A 22345-nucleotide genomic window follows, 5' to 3' on the forward strand; every position below is an offset into this window, starting at 1 on the left:
GTACATGTGGCTTTTCTTTTAGCATTTCAGTTTTAGTATCGTTTGCATTTTTATGCACTTCGAGTTTTTGTGAGATAGTTTAGTACTTACTAAGCGTTTCGCTTATAGATTCCTTTTTCCTCCTACTGCAGATAAAGGAAAAGCTAAAGTATGAAAGGAAGGCGACAAGGTGGTGGTGATGAAGTGTGTGATGGCTGGACTATGGGGAGATCATGAGTTTGTTAAGGAATTATCAAGACTTTCCTATTTAGAGTTCTTTTAGTTTAAATACTATTATGATGTTGGGATTGTAATTGAGTTTATTCCATACTTGTAGCTTGATATGTCCTATTGTTGGAGTTAGATATTTGTTTACTATTACTAGAATAGTTTTCGCTTACTTACTGTGTTATTATTGCTGCGTGGGTGTGGAAAAATATGTTCCTGTTTATTAATTACTAAAATGCAGTAAACTTAATAACATCCCAAGTCTCTTCCATAATCCTGGCATCACACACCATCTGCGCCACCTTGTCGCCTTCCTATATCTGCAGTAAGAAGAAGTGCAATCTATAAGCAAAATGCTTAGTAAGCACTATCTAACTCACAAAATCTCGATATACATGTACATATATCTATAACATGATCTAACTGATTACTTACTGAAGACTACTCATGCTTATCTAATAATAAAGCAATCAAGCAGGCTGAAATGCTAAACATTTAAAGCTACTCATGCTCAGAAAATAGCAAAGAACAGTAAGCTAATCTAAATAACATGCTAGCATAAAAGAAAACTCAACTTGCTGCTTTTAAAAACAAAATGAAACTTATTTCATTTGTTCTAAACTTATTCTTTTATTTCACTTGTTTAAAAACTTCTTCTTTAATACTTTTATACTTATGTAAAACTTACTTCACTTGTTCAAAAACTTATACTTATAATACTTCAAAATAGTAATCAACTTCTTCTTGGGCCCGACAACTGTACTTGCTATGCGCACATCCCTAACTAGACCCGAGATAGCTGGTCCCGAATCTAGTAGGGTTTACTAGGTTATCTAAACCTAGGGACGACTATGGGAGCCCAGCCCAAGGACAACTGAGAGTCCTACATACTAGGTTATCTAAACCTAGGGACGACTATGGGAGCCCAACCCAAGGACAACTGAGAGTCCAGTACAGTGCCACTGATAAAAGTAAAATACTTGTTATCTTTTAATACTTCTAATATATAATGCCTCGGCATTTTAATAAGCACCTTGTGTGCCAAAAATCCCTAAAGTCTTGACTTTGGGATCTACTTAAGGCCTTGGCCTTTTCTTTCTTTTCTTTATCTTTCTTATACTTGTTAATGCCTCTATTAAAAGGATGTCTCATACAAATCTGCACTAATATGCTTATTAACACTGCACTGAAATGCTTAACAGAATTGTATGTGAATACTTAATAAAACTGTACTGAAACTAAATCTGCATACAAGCTTAATTAAATCTACCTACTAACTCAGTCAAAATTCTGTATACAAGCTTAATCAAAATTCTGCACTATAAGCTTAATCAAATCTGCTTACTACACTAACTAACTTCTGCATACTATACAAAAGAAATTAGAAACTGATTTCTTTAAAAAGGAAAGCTGCTCATGCACATCTAATAACATAAAGAACTAGAAATCTAAATCTGCTTATATTCAACTAATATCATAAGGAACTAGAAATCTAAATCTTTTCTACAAAATTATTGGTTGTCATGATTGGCTCTGATTAAGTTTAAGTTTCTATATTGGAATTGGTTTTAATCTTCTAAATTGCAGAATGCTTTCCTTCATATCAAAAATTTCTGCAAATAATGTGGAAAGATTTAAAGAAACTTATTCATTTGTAGAAGAGACATTTTCATAAAACCTGTTACCTTTACTACCTTCACTAGCCACTTGCTGGAATTTAAAAGGAAACTAGGTGAAGCATTAACGTCAAAGGAAAACAACCTGCTAATTATTTCTACTTCTAGATATCATAGCACCAAACATTCCAAGACCTTTAACCCTTACCTCATCGAATCCATACTAACATAAAGGAATGCGCTTACAAAACTTTATAACCAATCCTCTAACATGAACCTCAAAGCTGTGTAAACATACCAACACTAGAAATTTACAGTACTTAAAGCTTCTAACATCTCAAGAACAACTGAAAACGTTGTTAGATCTGTAGCTCTCACATAATTGACTCTATGCTCAATTTGAGTATTTACAAGGATCTGAAACCTACAACATAAATCAATTTCATCAAACTTCTATCTAGAAACTCGAACAACCCAAAGAAATAGGGCAGCAAGAAATTCAATCTCAAATCCTGTGCAGAACCCAAAACAGAAAGCATGCGATGGATTAAGCACGAGCAAGAACAATTAGAACATCTCTGAAACCTCAATCATAGCTCCAAACCTTTCAATTCTTCCATGACATTTAGCCCTCTCCTCATTGAATCCTTACTAACCTAACATAACACACTTGCAAGATAAAATCATTATGGCACAGAAACACCCAAATTCACTGCATTGCAGTATCACAAAGCATAGAACTAAGTAGCATAGAATCCGATCAAAAGCACAAAGCACCTACAATCTGTCCCAAATCTTTCGGGAAAAAAAAAAGAACAAGGAATAAAACCTCGGAGCTATCCCACTGCAGGTGAGTAGCAACTTACCTATCCTTGGACTCAAAATCGGGAAGAGGAGCTGCTAGGGTTCGGAGAAAACTCAAGTTCTCCGACTCTTCTTCGTGCTCACGGCTTCTCCTCGACGCAAAGATCACAACCCCGTGAAGAGCCCCTCAGAGAAACCCTCGCCAGCCGCCGGAGGAACCCTAGCTTCTAGCCGCGTCTTCGCCCGAGAGAAGAATCGCCGCCGCTCGCGTGAGGTGAGGAGAAGGAATTTTGTTTCGGGTAAATCAGCCCTAAGTTCCTCTTTTATAACTTGGTGTTCTGTTAACTTGTTAAATAATTTTGCTACCTATTCTAAACAGAACCGACGACCTGATCACTTGGTCAGCCGCGGCTTGGCTCGTGGATGGAGTCGCAGGTTCGAATCCTGCCGAACCCCCTTTTTATTTTCTATTCATTAACTACTGCTTAAATAGAATATTTCTCCTTCTTTAATAAGAAATGCCCGCTGGAACAGTTGGCTGGCTGGATTCGGTTAAGGCTCGGTTCAAGTCCGAGGTCCACGGTTCGAATCTCGACTTGAACATTTTTTTGTCGAAACTTCCTTCGTTTAGTAAAAATACCAAACGACCTCCAAAAATTACATAAAAATACTCTAAAAATCTCTAGAATATTTCTATAGCATTTATAAATATTTTTAAGAACTTTTAAAACTCCTAATGAGGAAAATTGGATCGTTACAATCCCCCATACCTTATAAAAAGTTCGTCCTCGAACTTAGAATAATTTTGGACAGTGGGTACTTGTTAAATTTGGCAAAAGAAATTGACACAAAAGAGTGGGTAGCACCAGTATCAAATACGATGGTAGCTAAATGCTAAAGGGTAGGTATTTGACCTGTGACTATCGTGGAGGTACCGGCAGCTTCTTCGTTAGTGAGAGAAAATACTCTGGCATTGATTGGAACGGGTGGGGCTTCCAACCTTTCCTGACCGAGATAGGGTCCCTCTAGTGATGTTGTCATGTGGTGTAACTGTGCAGGCTTGCCTTCATATTGCACTAACTGTTGCTGAGGTGCCATAAACTTATTAGGACATGCTCTAGCTAGATGTCCTTCTTGGCCACATTAATAGCATCCGGTCATACCTAAAAGACAGGCTCCTGGATGTGATCTCTCACATTTAGGGCAGGAAGGGAACTTAACCTGCTCGTCTATTGGACCTCCCTTTTGGCTGCCTCCTGTATCCCCTCGTTTCCTTTTGTTACCCTTGCCCTTCCAATTCTGATCACTTGACTGAGGTTTCTGGCTTCCCACTGTCTTGTTTTCGATCTTGACTGACTTGTGTTGCTCTCGTTGCGCCTTGATGCTGTCCAGATAGTGCTCAGTGACTAATGCTCTACTGACCACCTCCTCGCCAGTCTGGGGCTGGTGAGTTCCACTACTCACATTAAGTGCTATCACTGGTCTCAGCATCCTGAGCATCATTCTAACTCGTTCCTTTTCCGTACTTACTAGCTCTGGACATAGACAGGCTAGCCTATTGAATTTCTGTACTACTTCTTCCACTGACAGGTCTCCTTGTCTGAATTCTATAAGCTCCTCAAAATGCTTATTGGTGATCCGTTGACGGAAGAATTCTTCATAAAACTCTGTCTCGAAGTCAACCTAGCTCATCTGATTGACCAAGTCTCGCCATTGGTTTAGTTGGGTACTACAGGAAGTTTATGGAGGACTTTTCTAGGATAGCATCTCCACTAACGACCTTAACCAGGAAGAACAAGAAGTTTGAATGGTCAGACAAATGTGAGTAGAGTTTCCAAGAGCTCAAGAGGAGACTGACCAGTGCTCCTATTCTGACTGTTCCAGGAAGTGACAAGAGTTTTGACATCTACAGTGATGTTTCCAAGATGCGCCTAGGAGCTGTACTCATGCAAGAAGGAAAAGTTATAGCTTATGCTTCCAGACAACTCAAAGACTACGAGAAGAACTACCCCACTCACGATCTTGAGCTGGCAGCTGTGGTCTTTGCACTAAAACTCTGGCGAAATTACTTGTATGGAGTCCAGTGCAGAATCTTCACAGATCATCAAGAGCTTGAAGTATTTCTTCACCAAGAAAGACTTAAACATGAGATAGCGTAGGTGGCTAGAGTTGGTCAAAGACTATGACTGTGAAATCCTCTACCACCCAGGCAAAGCTAACAAAGTGGCAGATGCACTAAGCAGAAAATCCAGTGCATCCCTGATGTCTTTGTCATCATTAGCCCTATCACTGCAGAAGGAGTTGTCAGATTTCGGACTTGAAGTTATTGAAGGGCAACTCTCTGCATTGACTTTAGAGTCTACCTTGCTCGAGGATATACAGAGAAAGCAAAGTGAAGATCCAGAAATTCAGAAGATCAAGCAAGGGATACAGAAAGAAGACAAATCAGAGTTTCGAGTAACAGATAGCGGGATTCTTTATCAGGGAAACCGCCTTTGTGTCCCCAAGGATGAAGAACTGAGAAAGAAAATCCTAGAGGAAGCTCATAGTACCCCTTACTCCATGCATCTTGGTTCCACCAAGATGTACCAAGACGTGAAACAGAGGTTCTGGTGGTCTGGACTCAAAAGAGACGTTGCTAAATGTCAGTACCTGCCTGACATGTCAGAGAGTCAAAACAGAACACCAGAGGCCAAGAGGAGTTCTTCAACCTCTCCCAATACCAGAGGGGAAGTGGGAAGACATATCCATGGGCTTCATAATAGGTCTCCCAAGAACCACAAATGGATATGATGCGATATGGGTAATAGTAGACCGATTGACCAAGTCTGCTCATTTTCTAACCATCAAGGTATCCCACTCTATAGAGCAGTTGGCCCAGCTATATGTTAGGAGGTAATTAGGCTTCACGGAGTTCCTAAATCTATTATTTCTGATAGGGATAGGCGCTTCACCTCACACTTTTGGGAGTGCGTTCAGAATGCACTAGGCACTAAACTCAAGTTCAGCACAGCTTTCCATCCTCAGACTGATGGACAGACAGAGCGAGTAAATCAGATTTTAGAAGATATGCTCAAAGCTTGTGCGCTAGATTTCAAGGGAAGTTGGTGCAAATATCTATGTTTAGCCGAGTTTGCCTACAACAATAGCTCTCAGCACAGCTTTCCATCCTCAGACTGATGGACAGACAGAGCGAGTAAATCAGATTTTAGAAGATATGCTCAAAGCTTGTGCGCTAGATTTCAAGGGAAGTTGGTGCAAATATCTATGTTTAGCCGAGTTTGCCTACAACAATAGCTCTCAGGCCACCATCAAGATGGCACCTTATGAGGCATTGTATGGCAGAAAGTGCAGATCGCCCATATGCTTGCAAGAAGCAGGTGAGAGAAAAGAAATGGAAGTAGAGCTGGGCATTCAGACAGAGCTGATAGATGAGACTACTCAGGCGATCCAGAAAATCAGACAGAGAATTGAGACTGCCCAGAGCAGACAGAAGAGTTATGCTGACATACGCCATAGGCCATTGGAATTCCAAGTAGGAGATTCAGCCCTTGTCAAGGTTTCTCCTATGAGGGGAGTGATGAGATTTGGCAAGAAGGGCAAATTAAGTCCTCGCTATGTAGGACCTTACCTGATCATAGAGAGAATTGGGAAAGTAGCTTACAAGCTGGACTTACCACAAGACATGTCAGCAATACACAATGTATTTCATGTCTCCATGCTAAAGAAGTGTCTCCACGACCCAAGCCAAGTGATTCAGCCTCAGTCAGTGCAGATCCAAGAGGATCTTAGTTATGAGAGCAGACCTACATAGATAGTGGATAGAGCAGTCAAGAGACTAAGAAATAAAGAAGTACCACTAGTGAAGGTCATCTCGCATAAACAGAAGTACAAGGAAGTCACTTGGGAGCATGAGGACAGTATGAGATAGAAATATTCAGAACTATTCTAAGTTCAAGGACGAACTTTTTATAAGGTATGGGGGATTGTAACGACCCAATTTTCCCTATTTCAAGTTCTAAAAGTCCATAAAAATATTTGGAAATGCTTTTAAAATATTCTAGAGATTTTAAAGAATTTTTAGAGTATTTTTACGTAATTTTTGGAGGTCGTTTAGTAGGTTTACAAAAAGAAAGAAGTTTTGACAAAAAACGTTGAAGGTGAGACTCGAACCCAAGACCTCCGGCCGGACCTGACCCAACCGAACGCAGCCAACCAACTGAGCTATGCGGGTTTTGTTAACCAAGTATGGAGAGAAATATATTTAAGGTATAGTTATAATGGAAAATCCTAGTTTTAAAAAGACCTAAATTTTTTTCCCGAACCCGAAAGTTTCTTCTCCTCCTTCACGTGACGGCGCTGCTTGCGTGGAAACATAGCGGAAGCTAGGGCTTCACTCCGGCGGTCGGTGGAGGGTTTTTTTTCTGAGAGATTTCTTCATCTTCACAATCCTCTCGGCAAGGAGAAGACGTGGGTGCAAGAAGTAGTCGGAAAACTCGAGTTATCCAAACCCTAGAAGCCTCTTCTCTTCGGTTGTAAGTTCTAAAAGCAAGGGTAAGTACTACTCGCCTGTGGTAGGAGTAGCTCTGAACGTTAGGTTTTCGTTTTCCTTGCTCACAGAATTTGCAGTGCCGAATAGATGATGCTAGGGTTGTTATTCATTCTTTCCTTCAGTTGCTGCTAGGTATTTTGCCATGCATTCTATGTTTCGGTTTGTTTCCTTGCTTTCCCTGTGTTTGGGTCATACTGTACAGATCGCCCAGTGCATGTTTGCTGCCATGAGGTTCAAGGAAGGATATAAATGGTTTTAAAAAGCCCCTGCCGTGAGTTCATTAAGGATACAAGAGGGGAAAGGTTTAGGGTTTGATATGTAGCTGTCTTGTGCTATTAGTTCCCTTATACCGTGTAGATTGTAGCATTTCTTGCTTATGCTGTTAATTTCCTTATGCAGTTAAGTGATAGCATGTTCTGCCTATGCTGTTAGTTCTTTATACCATGCAGATTAGAGCATTTCCTGCCATAGTATTTCTATTTTCAAATTTTTTGATGTCCGAACAGCCTCTAGTCCCAACACCTAGTTATGTTTTAAGCATGTCTTTAGCACTTCAGTGTTGTACCCTTGTGTATCTACCTGCTGCCCATAAATTTCAGCAAGTTTGTCTTTCTTTTGGGACTGTGCAGATGGGCATAAACAACCTTGTTATAACAATTCAGAGTTAGCTTATTTTGCTACCTTATCTAGCATTCCAGTGTTTGGTTTCTTTGCATTTCAGTTGCTTAGTTTCCTATGCATTTCAACATGTGATTCAGTTTCGGAATTTCACAGCTTTGTTTTAAGCAGAAAAGTTTCTTAATAAGCATGAGTAGTTCCTTATCCAAGGACAACCCTTTATTTAGTTAGAATAAGTTTAACATTTTCCTTGCTACTCAAAAAAGCAAGAACAGCCCTTTAATTAGTTAGAATGGTTTAGCATTTTTCTTGCTACTCAAAAAGGCAAGAACATCCCTTTAATTAGTTAGAATGGTTTAGCATTTTCCTTGCAACTCAAAGGCCAAAAACAACCTTTATTTAGTTAGAAGGGCAGCCTTTATTTAAAGTAGGCAGTATTAGAATAGCATGAGCAGTATTAGTTTTTAATTCTGTTTCATTCGCAGATTTTTAATGATTCACGTGTGCAGATTTTTGTTATTCACATGTGCAGATTTTTAGTATTCATATGAACAGATTTTAGCATATAGTAGCATGCTGATTTTTGTTTCCCTTTGCTTTAAGATGTGCATGAACAGATTATAACATATAGTAGTATGCTGATTTTTGTTTCCCTTTGCTGTAAGATATGCATGAACAGATTTTAGCATATACATGTATGCACATAGCATTTAGTTTGGACTTTCTTTGCTATAATGAGCAGCTATAAGTAAGAAAAAGACCAAGGTCTAGTTAAAAAGAGATAACAAGTAAATTAAAGTAAGAGGCTAGTACCCGACTTCCGAGGTTGTCGTTAAACAAATCCAGGTGACTGTTTCCGAGGTCTCGGCCCTGGTAAGACCGAGGTCTTTACCCTGTGGGACTACAGCAGTCTCTATTAGGGAGCGCGCATAAGATGGTACTAAGCCTGGGCCCAAAGAAAAAGAAGAAGAAAGAAAAGTAAAAGTAAAAGAAATTAAAAGATTAATTTCAAGTATAAAGCTATAAGTAAATGAAACAAGTATCACCTAAGTTTAGAATCAACCAAAGTTTAGTTTCTTTATTTCTAAGCATACAACATTTGTTTCATTACTTTCTTATCAGTTTAGTGAGCATGTTTAGTATTATTTCCAGTATTCAGCTTTATTCTTGTATATCATGATATGCAGTTTATTTGAGTACTTTGCTATTAGATGAGCATGAGTAGATTTCTTTTAGCATTTCAGTATCGTTTGCATTTTTATGCACTTCGAGTTTTTGTGAGATAGTATAGTACTTACTAAGCGTTTCGCTTATAGATCTATTTTTCCTCCTACTGCAGATAAAGGAAAAACTAAAATATGAAAGGAAGGCGACAAGGTGGTGGTGATGAAGGTGTGTGATGACTGGACTATGGAGAGATCCAGAGTTTTCTAGCAAATTGTCAGGACTCTTCTGTTTAGAGTTCTTTTAGTTTCTTTAAATATTATTATGAGTTGAGATTGTAATTACGTTTATTCCACACTTGTAGTTGGGTCCTATTGTTGGAGTGATATAGTTGTTTGTTATTGCTAGAGTAGTTTCCTTTTTCTTATTGTGTTATTATACTGCGTGGTTGTGAAAAAAGTATGTTCCAGCCGCTTGTGGCTGTGTATATAGTGTCTGTATGGTTGATTTGGTCACCGGTACAGGAAAGATTTTGCCAAAAATTTTCGGTAGGACTTCCTCTGGGGCCATGATAAATCTAAGTGTTGCTAATATTAGCATAAGTGACACTAGTAATTAGAGTAATAGTTAGGTAACGGTCGCCCTTAGAGAGTAGTAGTAAGAAGGGTGGTCGTTACAGTTCCTCTTGGCCCTCTTGGCCCATTTGGCGGCCCATTTGGAGATCCTCGGGTCGTCGACCATCGACCCTTATGTCGTCCGCCCATTTGGCGACCTCTCATGTCGTCGACCGACGACCCTTGGCCGACCGTTACTCACTAGGACTTTCCACCCCTGACCAGTGGATTTTTGCCTCCCCTAGGATTCGAACTCTAGACCTCCAAGATAAACTTTAATACTTAAGCTTGGAGGTTTAGAGTTCGAATCCCGGGGGAGGCAAAAATCCACTGCCAGGGGTGGAAAGTCCTAGTGAGTAACGGCACGGCCAAAGGGTGGTCGTCGGTCGACGACATGAGAGGTCGACAAATGGGCCGACGACATAAGGGCCGCCAGTTGGGCCGCCACAAGGGTCGCCCAAGAGGCCAAAGGGCCGGGTCGTTACAATAAAATCTCACTTGGTTACCAGGATTCATAAACTCTAATACTTAAGCCTGGAGGTCTAGAGTTCGAATCCTGGGGGAGGCAAAAATCCACTGGCCAGGGGTGGAAAGTCCTAGTGAGTAACGACACGGTCATCGGTCGACGACATTAGAGGTCGCCAAATGGGCCGACGACATAAGGGCCGACGGTCGACGACATGAGAGGTCGCCAAATGGGCCAAGAGGGTCGGGTCGTTACATGGAAAAACTTATAAGGAGTTCACTATCCCCTGAAAATCCAGTATCTGAGAAGCTATATTTATTGGATCATAATAGACGAGAGGGGGGGGGGGGGGGGGTGAATCTCGTTCGTTCAAAAATCTTTCCTTTTCCATTTCGTAAAACCAAATCTAAGTGTAGCGAAAATAAAAACAATAGACACAAAGACACGTTTAGTCATCTGCTACTCCAAGGCCCACGATCCTTAATCACTTTTGATGGATAATCTAGTATAGTTCTTCCAGAGGAAGCAGTTTCATACAATTATGATTACAATGGAATTATGCAAGATAATAAAGTAGAATTACCAACACCAATAATTATGAAGATCAAGCTTAGTTGTTGGATAGCTTTTCGAAGTGTAGGTACTTGCACTTGCATGAAGAGTAGCAGGGGTAGAATGAATCGGAGGTCAGAGTTGTTCATGGCTTAATGCTTGAGGCCTTCTTTTATAGGCATCATTCGGTTGACTGGAAAATCATTCGATTGACTGATCCTTTCAGTTGGCCAATCTATCTATCGGTCGATATATCAATGTATAAGTAAGACAGTATAGATTGTCCTGATTTCAACTTAGAAACCTCCATCGGGTTCTTTGATTGGATCAATGCCTAAGGTTTGTTCCTTACCGGGACATGACCTCACTGCACTCTCTCCAGTAGCTTACCTCAATTCACCTGCCAAACATCAGATCCTCCAGATTTGTTTGGACTTAATCACTCAACATTGGATCGGTTACCAGGAATTCCACTTGACTCAATATCGAGCCCTCTAGACCTATTGAGTCCACCCGCCAGTTGTCAAGTCCAGTTGACCCATCTGGACTTCCTGTCTGGTTCCATGATCTACTGAGACTTCCCTTTCTTAGTATCGGGTCTAGTTGACCTACTAGGATTTTCCAAGTTGAGCATCCTACACACTGAATTAATTCATTAGATAATAACAAGATTTAATTTGAACCTTTGACAATATCAAAACATAGGTTCGATTATAGTGCTCCATGCACCAATAGTATTGCCAGCTGATTATTTTGTATGTATTTTTTTTCTACTACTAGCTGTTGGAATGTATACTAAAAGCCTAGCTTTTTGTATAAACATTTACTTAGAAATAAGAATCACATTGGTCAAATATCTATAAGTTAAGTATAGTTGTTCGATTAATTTATATTGTAGATAACATGGTGTGTGGTGTCACACACAGAAGATCATGTTATCAGTTCATTATAAATTATAAACAGTTGCTCATGACAAGATGGAAAGAAACAAACCATTGGAATAGTCATAGTGTAATTAGGTATTAGTTTATCTTGACTGATAAATTACACTAGTACACTCTGAGTATATCGAGCAGGACCATTTAAGGTAAGTTCTTTTTATACTGACTTAATAAAAGAACAAGACCTTAGTTATTATGGAAGTGTGCGCACTTAATCCGAATATAATAACAAGCACATATATTTAGTATTTATTTCTTTGACTTATCAGAGGGTGAGATTTAGCTCGATAAATCAAAAGGCTCGATAAGTTGGGAAATGATATTACATATAGTGTGTGTTGTTGATTATAGAAGGAAACTGTGTCCTAGTAATTTAAGTTGATAATGTCCCCAAGAAGAGCTCATAAGGATTATCATGTTAAACCCTGCAGGTGGACTTAGTCCGACACGATAATAAGGTTGAGTGGTACTACTCTTAGACTAAGATATTAATTAAAGTGAGTTGTCAATAACTCATTTAATTAGTGGACATTCGACATCTTAAACACAGGGAGATTAACACACTCATGACAAGAATGAGCCCAAAATGTAATTTGGGATTGGTGCGGTAGTTCAGTAATAATTCTTTAGTGGAATGAATTATTATTGATGAAATTAAGTTGGGTGTTCGAGGCGAACACGGGAAGCTTAATTTCATCAGGAGACCAAAACTAATTTCTCCTCTCGGTCTCTATCGTAGCCTCTTATTTATAAAGTATTATACCCACCTATACCCACCTATACCCACCTATACCCACCTTTATACCCATCCTAATGGGGCTAGCCAAGCTAGCTTGGAGCCCAAGCTAGGGGTCGGCCAAGACCAATAGGATGAGTCAAGTATGTGGTCGGCCAATGCTTGGAGCCCAAGTATGGTGTGGCCGGCCCTAAGAAAATTTAAATGATTTTTATTTTCTTATGTGAATTCAATGATTTTAAAAGAGAGTTTAAAATTTAAATCTTTCCTTTTATAGCTTTCTACAAAAGATTGATAAAATATTTGATATCTTTCCTTATTTGTAGATTGAAAGGAATATTTTAATTTTGATAAAACTTTCCTTTTTTGTAACCATGTTCATGATTTAAAAGAGAGTTTTAAAATTAAATATTTCCTTTTATAAGTTTCTATAAAAGATTAAGAAAATATTTGATATCTTTCCTTATTTGTAGATTGAAAGGAGATTTTAATTTTAAAGATAACTTTCTTTTTGGAAATCATCCACATGTTTAAAAGAAAGATTTTAATTTATAAAATTACATTTTATAACCAACCATGAATGGAAAAATTATTAGAGAAATTTTAATTTTAAAATTTCCGGAAACAAATAAGGAAGTTTTAATTTTGTGTTTAAAACTTGCCTAATTTGGAGCTCTTTAGGTGGTCGGCCATGATATTTAAGAAAAGCAAATTAATTTTAATCAATTAAATTTTACTTTTCATGGCAAAGATAATAAGGAAGGTTTTATTTAATTTTTACTTATTTGCCAAGACCAAGGATTATAAAAGAGGGGGTAGGGGTGCCTTCATGGCTAATAACTCTATTCTATTTTTCCTCCCTCTCTTCCTTGGTGGTGGCCGGCCATTGTTTCTAGCTCTTCTCCTTTTCTCTTCCTCCTTTATGGCTGGCGGCATCAACACAAGAGGAGTCCTTGGTGGCCCGTTCGAGCTAGGAGAAGAAGGAGAGAAAGGAGGTTTTGTTTCTAGCATCCCTTGGAGCTTGGTGGTGGTGGCCGAACCTCTACATCCTTGGAGGAGCTTTGGTGGCCGAAACTTGGTGAATAAGAAAGAAGGTCTTTGGTGGTTCTCATCTCGGTAGATCATTGCCCATACAACGTTCGAGATAAGAAGAGGATTACGGTAAAAAATCAAGAGGTCGTTACATACAAAGAAAGGTATAACTAGTAATTATTTTCCACATCATGCTAGTTTTCTTTGTATGAATTCCAAACACAAGAGGCATATGATTCTAGAGTTTCGAATTTGTGATTTGAGTTTATGTTTTTTTTTGTTGTTTTTCGAATTTTTGATTCGATTGTTCTTTTTGGTTAAACCTAATGTTATTTTAGGAAATTAAATATTGAATTTCGTTAAGAGGCTTTGTCGAGGCAGTGGTGGAAATTAATATTTAATATAATTTATAACATAGGTGGATTTGGATCAATAGTGTTAAGTTTCGCTTGCGATCCAAATCTAAACCATTAAGAACAGATAAGTTAAATTTGGAATCAATAATGTTAAGTTCTGTTTGCGATTCTGAATTTAATTTCTAAAGAACACAATAGGTTGTTGGGAAAGGTTCAACACTTGTACAAAATTTTTGTATAGTGGAACCGGTACGATCTTTCTAGGACCAACCAACAATTGGTATCAGAGCTAGGGTTTACCTCTGTGTGTTTGGTTTTTAATTTAGATTATGCACATGGCATACATAATTTAGGCAGGATAATAGTAGGATATGCTAACTCTGTGGTTGCAGGCTCCAACTATTATGACTTATGGTTATTGTGTGTGATTGGACCCTTGGATATGTCAAGGACATTTTATTGTGTGTGCATGATTGTATTTAACTAATACAGTAGGAGCTGTATTAGCCCTAGGATTTTACATTTATGTTCGATTTAGACTTGATGTACATTCCCTTATGAAATATAGGATCGATGTATGTAAAATTTTATTTTTTCTGTCGCGGATCGTGTCCTTGCGAGGCGTGGTGCTATTGAAGGACCAGAGGTGCAGCAGAAAAGGAAGCTCGATGGACCCGACGACATGAACCCTAGGGCTGGCAGCACACGAAGGACAGTGATGGAAGAAGCCATAATAGTTGGAAAATTAATTTCCATATTTATTACTTTATTTACTGTGATGTGTGTGTGCATGTGATGTTTGCTTGCATAGTTAAAATTCCTCACCTTAAATAACTAAGTGGGAGAGGGATTAGTAGATAAATTCCACGATCTCCATTACTGGTTTGTAAGTGATGCGACAAACTTGCGTGTTGGCTCTGAGTGCCTCCCTCCCCATTGGATGAGTTTGTTTGCAAATCACTAGATCAAACTTCCTTTATGGATGGTTATAGGAAATTAATTAGAAGCGTGTGATCTTCCCTATCAAAATGGATACAATCTTATTTAATGGACTAAGTATCAAGTAATGGTATACACTTAGGCACATTTAATAGTATCCTCCCTATCGGAGTCACTGCTATTATTTGTGTGACCAAAGGAAAACCAACTATTAATTTGTCATTAAGATAGGTTGACAAGATAATAAAATTAAAACCCCCTCTTACAAATGTTTGGTTTTGTATACGTCCACACTATCGTGGCATACAAAATTTATAGTGTATGAGGTAATTTTATTTGTCAGGTTGACAAGAAAATAAAATTAATGGGAAAAACCCTTCTTACAAATGTTTGGTTTTGTATACGTCCACACTATTGTGGCATATAAAATTCATGGTGTTTGAGGTAATTTTATTTGTCATAAAGAGAGATTGATAAGATAATTAATGGGTAAAACCCTCCTCTGACAAATGTTTGAATTTGTATACGTCCACACTATCGTGGCATGCAAAATTCATGGTGTTTGAGGTGTTGGTGAATTTAAATGATATTGTTTGAGGAATCAATATTATTTTAAATTCTAAAGTCTTGACCAAATGTTTTGTGATTCTTAGGTTTTCAATCCCCTAGCTGTTATACTATAAAATAGACTTAGTAGTCCCAATTATAATGATTGGAAACAAAACTTGGACATTAAGGTGGACTGCCCTCTCAGAACCAAGAACAATATAGGTGTATTTTATTCATTAGTTGTTGAAACATGTTTAGTGGTGTTATCTACCGGTACCTGGTGTGTAGATACAGGAGCCACTGATCATGTCTGTAATTCATTGCAGGTTCCAGAAAACCCAACAACTATATGAAAGGGAAAACACTGTCTACATGGGCACCGCTGCAAAAGGAGCAGTTGTTGCAGTGGGAGATGTTTATCCTTTGATAGGAATAAAACATGGATTTTAAGAAATTGTCTTTACATACCAAGTTTAGAAAGAAATTGATTTTAGTTTCTAAACTATTTAAAGAACTTGATATTCTATCTCTTTTGATAACAAAGTTGTTATCAAGAAAAGAGGGAAGTTATCTGTTCTGGTACGTTGGTTGACAATCTATAAATCCAATAACTCCCACGATGTAAATGAAAATTAATAACACATCTTCTAACTTTAATAAGAGAAAGAAACCTTCGGAAATGAACCAATCATATTTTTGGCATCTAAGGCTAGGTCATATTGACTTGAGTAGGATTCAAAGGATAATAGCCGATGAACTTTTGGGTTCATTGGTGGTGGAAAACTTTCCAACCTGCGAGTCTTACTTGGAAGGAAAAATGACCAAGAAGCCTTTTAAGTTTAAGGGGTATAGAGCCAAAGAAGTGTTGGAATTGGTTCATTCTGATTTGTGTGGACCTGTGACTATCCAGGCAAGAGGTGGTTTCGAATATTCAGTCTCTTTTATAGACGACTATTCAAGATACGGGTAAATTTACTTGACGCGCCGCAAGTCTAAATGCTTTGATAAGTTCAAAGAGTACAAGACTGATGTGGTGAAACATCAAAGTAAAAGTATCAAGACACTACGGTGAGATCGTAGTGACGAGTACCTCTTAGGAGAGTTTAGGAGTCACTTATCATTGGTCGGGATTCAATCCCAACCGACTGCACCTGGTACACCCCAACAGAATGGTGTGGTAGAAAGAAGGTATAGGACTCTTATGGAAATAATTAGATCGATGATGAGTTATTCAAAATTACCAAATTCGTTTTGAGGATATACTCTAGAAACGGAAGTGAACATAGTACCTTCTAAATCAGAACCCTCTACTCCCATAGAATTGTAGAATGGGCGTAAGCCTAGTCAAAAGCATATTCGGATAGTCCAGCACATGTGCTGAAGGGAGACACTGATAGGTTGGAATTAAGAACAAGAGTTCACTTGTTTATGGGTTATCCTAGAGAAATGAAAGGAGGTTTATAGTTCTAAAAATCAGAAGGTTGTTAGCACCAATGCTCGATTTTTAGAAGAGGACTATGTAATGAACCACATGCCCATAAGTAAATTTATTCTTAAGGAAATAATAAAGGACATGTCTAATCTAGTACTAACTATACAAGATGAAATATCAAAAGAAACTGCAACACGTATCACAAATGATACACAATTACAGACAGTGCCTCGTTGTAGTGGGAGGGTTGTTAGGCAACCTGAAAAATTCATGTTTTGGGAGAGTCTTTGAACTTGATCCCTGGTGAACATGAACCTGATCCCCGGACATATGACAAAGCGCTCCAAGATTAGGATGCAGCATCTTGGCAAAAAGCAATGAATAACAGAATTAGAATATATGTATTCTAATAAAGTCTCGGAGCTTGTAGAACCACCAAATGGTGTAAAAGTCATTGGGTGTAAATAGGTCTACAATAGAAAAAGAGGGATAGATGGAAAGATGAAAACTTTCAAAGCAAGGCTTGTTGAAAAAGAAAACCTTTTCACCGGTAGTCATGCTTAAGTCTATCCGAATTCTTTTATCTATTGCTGCTCATATGGATTATGAGATTTGGTAAATGGATGTCAAGACAGCTTTCCTTAATGGAAGTCTTGAAGAAAGCATCCATATGAAGCAACCAGAGGGGTTCATTGCGAAGGGCAAAGAGCATCTAATATGTAAGCTTAATCGGTCTATTTATGGACTGAAGCAAAGCTTCAAGGTCTTGGAGCATCCGGTTTAATGAAGTAATCCAGACCTATGGATTTATTCAGTGTCCGGATGAGTCTTGTGTATACAAGAAGTGTGATGGAAATGTAGTGGTATTTCTTGTACTATACGTAGATAACATATTTGGTAGTTGGAAACAATATCAAAGTGTTGTCGGAAACAAGAGTATGGTTGTCCAAACAATTCGATATGAAGAACTTGGGAGAATGCACATATTCTTGGGATCAAAGTAATAAGGGATCACAAGAAAAGAATATTATGATTATCCCAAGCTTCATATATTGGTACGATCCTAGCTTGTTTTAGCATGCAAGACTCCAAGAAAGGTTTTCTACCTTTTAGACATGGAGTAACTTTATCTAAAGAGATGTCTCCGAAGACATCAAAGGAGATAGAGGACATAAAGGCAGTTCCTTATGCTTCGGCTATCGGAAGCATAATGGATGCTATGCACGAGACCGGATATCTGCTTTGTCATGGGCATGGTTAGCAGATATCAAAGTAACCCTGGACAAGAATACTGGACTGCCATAAAGCATATATTAAAGTACCTTAGAGGGACTAGAGATTATATGCTAGCTTACAAGGCAGATGATTTGCTCCATGTGGGTTATATGGATTCAAAATTCCAATCAGATAGGGCCAATAGTAAGTCGACCTTGGGGTTTTGTGTTTATTTTAGGAGGTGAAGCGATAACAATGGAGGAGTGTTAAGCATAGGTGTTTTTCGGACTCCACCATAGAAGCTGAGTATGTGGCAGCCTCTGAGGCGGTCATAGAAGTTGTATGGATCAGAAACTTCATGATGGACTTAGACATGATTTCTGGTTTGCCCAAAAATTATTACAAATTATTGTAATAATAGTGGTACAGTAGCAAACTCGAAGAAACCATAAGTCCATAAGGCAAGTAAACACAATAGAGCGCAAGTACCACCCAATACGAGATATCGTATAATGAGGAGAAGTTGTTGTCGCCTAGATTGCATCAACAGATTACTTGGATCTTTTCACTAAGGCCCTTAAGGCAAGAGCTTTTGATGGGCATGTTGAGGGGATAGAAATCAGATGTATGGCAGGGTATATGACAGCATAGTCTTTTAGTATAAGTGGGAAATTGTTGGAATGTATACTAAAAGCCTATATTTTTGTATAAATATTTACTTAGAAATAAGAATCACATTGGTCAAATATCTACAAGTTAAGTGTAGTTGTTTGATTAATTTATATTGTAGATAACATGGTGTGTGGTGTCACACACAGAAGATCATGTTATCAATTCTTTATAAATTATAAACAGTTGCTCACGACAAGATGGAAAGGAACAAACCATTGGAATAGTCATAGTGTAATTAGGTATTAGTTTATCTTGGCTGATAAATTACACTAGTATACTCTGAGTGTATTGAGCAGGATCATTTAAGGTAAATTCTTTTTATACTGACTTAATTAAAGAACAAGACCTTAGTTATTATGGAAGTGTGTGCTCTTAATCATAATATAATAACAAGCACATATATTTAGTATTTATTTCTTGGACTTATCATAGGGTGAGATTTAGCTCGATAAATCAAACGGCCCGATAAGTTGGGAAATGATATTAATTATAGTGTATGTTGTTAATTATAGAAGGAAACTGTGTCCTAGTAATCTAGGTTGATAATGTCCCCAAGAGGAGCTCATAAGGATTATCATGTTAAACCCTGCAGGTGGACTTAGTCCGACACGACAATAAGGTTGAGTGGTACTACTCTTGGACTAAGATATTAATTAAAGTGAGTTGTCAGTAACTCATTTAATTAGTGGACATTCGACATTTTAACACAGGGAGATTAACACACTTATGATAAGAAGAAGCCCAAAATGTAATTTGGGATTGGTGCGGTAGTTCAATAATAGTTCTTTAGTGGAATGAATTATTATTGATGAAATTAAGTTGGGTGTTCGGGGCGAACACGGGAAGCTTAATTTCATCGGGAGACCAAAACCAATTCCTCCTCTTGGTCCCTATCGTAGCCTCTTATTTATAAAGTATTATACCCACCTATACCCACCTTTATGCCCATCCTAATGGGGTCGGCCAAGCTAGCTTGGAGCCCAAGCTAGGGGTCGGCCAAGACCAATAGGATGAGCCAAGTAGGTGGCCGGCCAATGGTTAGAGCCCAAGCATGGTGTGGTCGTCCCTAAGAAAATTAAAAGTATTTTTATTTTTAAAATTTTCTTATGTGAATTCCATGGTTTTAAAAGAGAGTTTAAAATTTAAATCTTTCCTTTTATAGCTTTCTACAAAAGATTGAGAAAAGATTTGATATCTTTCCTTAATTGTAGATTGAAAGGAAGATTTTAATTTTGATAAAACTTTCCTTTTTTGTAACCATGTTCATGATTTAAAAGAGAGTTTTAAAATTAAATATTTCCTTTTATAAGTTTCTACAAAAGATTAAGAAAAGATTTGATATCTTTCCTTATTTATAGATTGAAAGGAGATTTTAATTTTAAAGATAACTTTCTTTTTGGAAATCATCTACATGTTTAAAAGAAAGATTTTAATTTATAAAATTTCCTTTTATAACCAACCATGAAGGGAAAAATTATTAGAGAATTTTTAATTTTAAAATTTTCGGAAACAAATAAGGAAGTTTTAATTTTGTGTTTAAAACTTGCCTAATTTGGAGCTCTTTAGGTGGTTGGCCATGATATTTAAGAAAAGCAAATTAATTTTAATCAATTAAATTTTCCTTTTCATGGCAAAGATAATAAGGAAGGTTTTATTTAATTTTTCCTTATTTGCCAAGACCTGGGATTATAAAAGAGGGGGTAGGGGTGCCTTCATGGCTAATAACTCTATTCTATTTTTCCTCCCTCTCTTCCTTGGTGGTGGCCGGCCATTGTTTCTAGCTCCTCCTTTTCCCTTCCTCCTTTGTGGCCGGCGGCATCAACACAAGAGGAGTCCTTTGTAACAACCCAAATTTCCTCATTACAAGTCTTAATAGTGCTTAAAAATATATAGAAATGCTGTAGAAATATTCTAGAGATTTTTAGGAATTTTTAGAGTATTTTTATGTAATTTTTGGAGTTCGTTTGGTATTTTTCTCAAAAGGAAGAAGTTTCAAAAAATAAATAGGTTCGGCCGAGGTTCGAACCCGCGACCTCTGACCCGACCCAAGTCTTAAGTGAAGCGTGATGACCAAGAACCCATGAGGGTCGTGCTAATAAAAGAGATAGCGAAATTAATTTATGGAGTAGTTGATAATAGAATATTAGAGTTATAAAGGGAGAACTTAGGGATTATTTTCCGAAAAACCTAAACTTCTTCTCTCCTCTTCTCTCTCGCGTGCGACGGCTGCTTGGGCGGAAAATAGAGGGGAGTTAGGGCTCGTCTCCGGTGGCCGGCCAAGGGTCCAATCTGAGAGTTCTTCACCGCCTCACGATCCTCTCGGCAAGGAGAACACGGAGACACAAGGAGTCACCGGGAATTCGAGCTATCCGAAACCCTAGAAGCCTTGTTGTTCGGTTGTAAGTCCAATAACGAGGTAAGCACTACTCACCTGCAGCAAGGGTAGTTTCGAGCTTCGATTCTCTTTTTCTTTTGGTTTCAGAACATGCTGTTTGTTTGGAGTGCTGCCGTGAATCTCAAAGCAAGGGAATAAACCAACTATCTAGTTTAGGAGGTTTAAGATTTTCTGATCCCATATTCTTGTCTATCAAGAAAACCTACTTCATTTTTAGTTGGCAATTGAAGTGGTACAACTTGCTTTCTAGGTACAAACATGCTTTGCTTTGTTGGAAATAATTTAGAATGTGTAAGTGTATTAAGTGTATGTTCGTATATCATCATATTCACGTATCAACTCTTTGATAGCAGCGGCATTATTTTTTAGCAGATGGCATTTTTTGCTTAAGCTAATTGACTTGTCTTTACTAAGGGATGAAATGTCCTCACTTTTAGTAGATGATTTAGTATTTCTTTATCTGCTCCTAAGTTCTTTAAAGGAATCAAAGGTGTACCTTCAGATGATACACCTTTCAGATGACAAATTAGAAGAAACGGATTCTCCTGACTTTAATGGCGTAGGTAACTTATCAGATCACCATAGGCAGATGGATACTACTTGGCCAAGTGACAAACGTCAGAATTCTTTTTCTTCAAAGTTTTCATACGAGCAACCCCATATGGAGCTTAGAACAACCCACTCCTCTTGTGTTTCCACGGGTAAGAACAGCCCTGTTGTCATTAACCCTTTAACCAGCAGAATTTTTGTTTGCATAGTATGTAGATTCTTGTTAAAGCTTTGTAGACAGATTTTTTTTTTAAGCATTTCAATGTTAGAATTGTTTAAACATTTCAATTTTGTAAGAAGCATTCTTTTATTAGAAGTATTAACAAAAACAAGTATTTTATTTGAAGAGGCTAGTACCCGACTTCCGAGGTTGTCGTTAAACAAATCCAGGTGACTGTTTCCGAGGTCTCGGCCCTGGTAAGACCAAGGTCTTTACCCTCGTAGGACTGGTGGCTCGCTACCTCAGTTCCTATTAGGGAGCGCGCATTGGTACTACGCCTGGGCCCAAGAAAGAAAAGATTATTATTTTGAAGTATAAAAGTATAAATTTTAAACAAGTGAAATAAGCTTCACATAGGTTTAAAATTCAGCAAGTTTAGTTTTCTTGTATGCTAGCATGTTGTTAGAACTTTCTTATTGTTGTTTGCTATCAGATGAGCAGTTTTACATGTTTAGCATTTCAATATATTCACATGCATATTCGAGTTTTGTGAGTTAGATAGCGCTTACTAAGTAATTTTGCTTATAGTTGCATTTTCCTCTTATTGTAGATAAAGGAAAGGAAAAGTTATAGCAAAGGAAGGCGACAAAGAGGTGCGGATGGATGTGTGATATTTGGACTATAGAAGCCTTGGGACTTAGTTTTAAAAATTCATTATGATTTTGTATTCAGTATGTTAGAACTATTTTCTTCCATGTTGCTGGATTTGGCTATTG

Source organism: Zingiber officinale, chromosome 9B (assembly GCF_018446385.1).
Source record: "Zingiber officinale cultivar Zhangliang chromosome 9B, Zo_v1.1, whole genome shotgun sequence".
Classification (NCBI taxonomy): Eukaryota; Viridiplantae; Streptophyta; class Magnoliopsida; order Zingiberales; family Zingiberaceae; genus Zingiber; species Zingiber officinale.